The 5,000-nt window shown below is 53.4% G+C and overlaps 1 non-coding gene across 1 annotated transcript in view; it reads left to right on the top strand.

Annotated features, from left to right (window-relative positions):
- Positions 1 to 4,250: 4,250 nt before the first annotated feature.
- LOC124746598 overlaps positions 4,251 to 5,000 on the top strand; it is a 1,909-nt gene continuing 1,159 nt past the window's right edge. The window contains exon 1 of the ribosomal RNA XR_007011402.1: positions 4,251 to 5,000. This exon is cut by the window's right edge and continues 1,159 nt beyond it. This is a non-coding gene — a ribosomal RNA (small subunit ribosomal RNA).

Genomic DNA, 5,000 nt, shown 5'->3' with positions numbered 1-5,000 from the left:
CGCCATCTGTGAAAATAGGGCGACACCACATGCAATACCGCCATCTATGCGCATCGGACAACACTACGTCCGCACCACAAAACATACCGCCATCTGTAGGTCTCCCGCAACATGACCTCCTCCAACGACGATACCGCCATCTATGCGACGCCAAGCCGATTAAGACAGCGATGGCGCCACAGTGCCCGCCTTTCGACGCCACCCACAAAGCCTGCAGCCTCTGTCGACCATAGCACCCAATCTCCAGTGGCTCTGCCGCACGAAGCCGTGGACCGGCAATGACTCCACCCGCACCCGTTCGTGCACCACCCCAACCGCCACACGCGCACCTCCAGCGGATGAACGGCGGAAGTTTCCCGCACTCGTAAAGTGCAATCCACCCCTATAACTTGCGTTTCATGAAGAGTTATTTCCAATATGCGACATTCCCGCTGTCCCTATACATGAGCCGCGACCTGTACCACTTACGAGCGAGAGACGCGATCGCGTTGCTCACTGTACGGCGTCCGATACCGAGCCATCAGCATGTCGGTCCCCATGCGCGTTGCACTCGCACTCGCAGTCGCAAAAACGTGGGGCAAATATATTACGCGGAAGAGCTATAACAGACCGAGCCCCACTGCATGGGGGAGTCTTTGTCACTAATGTACACAGATGGAACATTTTGGACTGGAACCAGATTACCCGTACACACGGCGCTGATTAGTAATCAATGCAGAGCCATCAAACTACAGCAAATATACACAACTGTCCGTATACATGCTGAAAGAGTCTGCCCACAATGGGAACCACACGTCAGCCAGACACTCTGATCACGCACCACTCTCTGCTTCTAACAGGCGCACATACAATATGTAAGCACCAGCATGGAACAACATCCAGTGCATCTTCTCCGCCACATTACACAATCCACACTATCACAACCAGACCAGGAGGTCCATGCGGAAAATACAATATCCCAGCCTTTCGACATCCACCATTGCGCAGACCAGGCACCAACACCCACACATGTCCTATACAACGGTGCACCCAACATCACAATAGTACCTCCTGTCACAGCGCACAAACAATGACATGAGTCAAAGACACAGGTCTCACACAAGCATAGAATTGGAGCGCCGCCTCTAATAAGCCAAAGGTGCATCCTGACGTGACAAATCTGATCATGTCACAAGCATTCACTTACTATAATCACTATCAACGAACCTGCCGCCCCCGCCCCCCCCCCCCTACACCTTTCCTTACAACAACGTGTAACCTAACCTAACCTAACCTAACCTATGTTGTACCTTAACCTAACCTATGTTGTACCTTAACCTAACCTATGTTGTACCTTAACCTAACCTATGTTGTACCTTAACCTAACCTATGTTGTACCTTAACCTAACCTATGTTGTACCTTAACCTACCTTTCCTATGTTGTACCTTAACCTAACCTATGTTGTACCTTAACCTAACCTATGTTGTACCTTAACCTAACCTATGTTGTACCTTAACCTAACCTATGTTGTACCTTAACCTAACCTATGTTGTACCTTAACCTAACCTATGTTGTACCTTAACCTAACCCATGTTGTACCTTAACCTAACCCATGTTGTACCTTAACCTAACCCATGTTGTACCTTAACCTAACCCATGTTGTACCTTAACCTAACCCATGTTGTACCTTAACCTAACCCATGTTGTACCTTAACCTAACCCATGTTGTACCTTAACCTAACCCATGTTGTACCTTAACCTAACCCGTTGTACCTTAACCTAACCCATGTTGTACCTTAACCTAACCCATGTTGTACCTTAACCTAACCCATGTTGTGCCTTAACCTAACCCATGTTGTGCCTTAACCTAACCCATGTTGTGCCTTAACCTAACCCATGTTGTGCCTTAACCTAACCCATGTTGTGCCTTAACCTAACCCATGTTGTGCCTTAACCTAACCCACGTTGTGCCTTAACCTAACCCACGTTGTGCCTTAACCTAACCCATGTTGTGCCTTAACCTAACCCATGTTGTGCCTTAACCTAACCCATGTTGTGCCTTAACCTAACCCATGTTGTGCCTTAACCTAACCCATGTTGTGCCTTAACCTAACCCATGTTGTGCCTTAACCTAACCCATGTTGTGCCTTAACCTAACCCACGTTGTGCCTTAACCTAACCCACGTTGTGCCTTAACCTAACCCACGTTGTGCCTTAACCTAACCCATGTTGTGCCTTAACCTAACCCATGTTGTGCCTTAACCTAACCCATGTTGTGCCTTAACCTAACCCATGTTGTGCCTTAACCTAACCCACGTTGTGCCTTAACCTAACCCACGTTGTGCCTTAACCTAACCCACGTTGTGCCTTAACCTAACCCACGTTGTGCCTTAACCTAACCCACGTTGTCCCCTAAAGTAACCCACGTTGTCCCCTAACGTAACCCACGTTGTCCCCTAACGTAACCCATGTTGTCGCCTAAACCTGCTCTGTAATTGTTATACGACTCGTTCAATTAGTGTAGTGTTGCCCACCCGCAACCCTCGCAATATAGTTCGCTACTCGCACTGCCCGCTCCCCTGTGTATCGCTTCATGTTAAACACCTTGCAAGTCTTGCTGACTTTCCACATGCTCCTGCTGTACACTGTAATGTGGATGGCAGCAGGACGTACATGCCGCCCCTCCCCACGTCCCCACCTTGCCCCCCTGCCTTCGCAAGCTGGTTGGTGAGAAGTTTGCATGTTCAATGCCCTTCGCATGCGACGTACTCAGGCTACGTTGTGGTGCGGCCTGTGTCAACCGTCCGCTAATGTCGTACGCGTAAACCACAATCTGTACTGCACATTCGTCCTTATGTACCGAATGATACATCGTGGCACATGTGTGACCGTACAACGACTGCGCCCAAAAACGGCGGACCATACAGTGCAAATATTGTGCACGCAGCTACGTGTCGTCTCCCTATGAGAGCTGGATTGCAGTGTGGTACGCCATAGAGACGTGTGGGAGGAACGGACGCCGTGGATGGCGATCAGCATGAGCTGTCTGTTGATGTATTCGGACCTAGTCGTCTCTCCTCACACACCGTGATGGCATGGTGCACCGCGTTCCATATCTGCGACATGCTACAGAGGCCGGTTGACAGTCGTTCGAGCAATGGACATCGCATACGTACGGGGGCCACCTTCCACGTATTGTCTAGGCGTGCACATTTTGTTGCGTGTATGTGGGCAGACGTAGTGTGGCGTGACACCTGACACAGGCATGCAATAATCGTTGAAGTTGCAAATGGCGATGGACGCCTGCGTTTTCTGGTGAAGTTACGCAAATGAACAAATGGTAACCTGTTGTGGTGCGGTTGTTCTCGCTAGGGGTGAATCGGTGATGGCGACGATAGGTTGAGGTACGAACCGGTTGTTCCAGCGATACCCACCATGCCGACGAAACTGAACGGCATCTGGGTGTGAAGCGATACGCGGCGGTGGCTGGGTGGGACCGTCCCCGGCCGGTGAGGGGGCGCCTCCCGGCGTGCTGGCCGCGCGGTGCGTGGGCGCACGCGCTACAGCCGGCTGGTGGGGGCGGCCAGTGGCAGGCGCGCCGGCCGACGGACGCGGCAGGCGTCGCAGCTGCGCGCCGGCGCACCCTGCGCGCGGCGCCGTGCGGCCAAAGTAGGTCCTCGCGGGCCCGGTGCGAAGCGCGGTGGACATCTTCAGTGTGCTGGTCCGATTGAGGACTGTGTGCGTTGAGGATGCGCCGCCGCCCGGCGCTCGGCGCCGCGACGCCGTCTGCTGCTCGGTCGCCCCAGCGGTTCTCGCTGGTGGTTTGTATCGCAGCTGTGCGGATGTGTTGGCGCGTGCGCTGTGCTGGGAGAGTTCGCTTCGGCACCCAAGTGGGGCTTTTGTCCTTCTGTGGCGCTGGCGTTGGAGCTGCCGGTCACCGTAGGTGGCGCGTGTTGTCTCCCGCCGGCAATGCCACGACAGCACGCTCCCGGGCCTCTGTCGGCAGCGGCAAGCTCAGTTGGGAGCACGGGTGGTCGCACCGAAAGCGTCTACTCGCCTAACTCCGGGCGATTGCGCCTCTCTCGAACCCGACCAAGTACTTGGGACGGCGCTGCGCGCCGCCGGGACCTGAGAGGGTTTCGAGGTGTATTGTGCAGGGGAGCTCAGCCTCCTCCTGTTTGCAGAATGATTGAGCGGACGCTTGCGTGTTCGCGCGGGCCCCCGGGACACACTCCCGGGCGGCCGGCTGCTCAGCTCTAGTTGACGCAGCTCCCTGGTTGATCCTGCCAGTAGTCATATGCTTGTCTCAAAGATTAAGCCATGCATGTCTCAGTACAAGCCGCATTAAGGTGAAACCGCGAATGGCTCATTAAATCAGTTATGGTTCCTTAGATCGTACCCACGTTACTTGGATAACTGTGGTAATTCTAGAGCTAATACATGCAAACAGAGTCCCGACCAGAGATGGAAGGGACGCTTTTATTAGATCAAAACCAATCGGTCGGCTCGTCCGGTCCGTTTGCCTTGGTGACTCTGAATAACTTTGGGCTGATCGCACGGTCCTCGTACCGGCGACGCATCTTTCAAATGTCTGCCTTATCAACTGTCGATGGTAGGTTCTGCGCCTACCATGGTTGTAACGGGTAACGGGGAATCAGGGTTCGATTCCGGAGAGGGAGCCTGAGAAACGGCTACCACATCCAAGGAAGGCAGCAGGCGCGCAAATTACCCACTCCCGGCACGGGGAGGTAGTGACGAAAAATAACGATACGGGACTCATCCGAGGCCCCGTAATCGGAATGAGTACACTTTAAATCCTTTAACGAGTATCTATTGGAGGGCAAGTCTGGTGCCAGCAGCCGCGGTAATTCCAGCTCCAATAGCGTATATTAAAGTTGTTGCGGTTAAAAAGCTCGTAGTTGGATTTGTGTCCCACGCTGTTGGTTCACCGCCCGTCGGTGTTTAACTGGCATGTATCGTGGGACGTCCTGCCGGTGGGGCGAGCCGAAGGCGTGCGACC

The sequence above is a fragment of the Schistocerca piceifrons genome, unplaced genomic scaffold, assembly GCF_021461385.2.
Source record: "Schistocerca piceifrons isolate TAMUIC-IGC-003096 unplaced genomic scaffold, iqSchPice1.1 HiC_scaffold_36, whole genome shotgun sequence".
Taxonomy (NCBI): Eukaryota; Metazoa; Arthropoda; class Insecta; order Orthoptera; family Acrididae; genus Schistocerca; species Schistocerca piceifrons.
The sequence above is the reverse complement of the archived record's forward strand: the minus strand, read 5'-3'. Positions and strand labels throughout refer to the sequence as shown.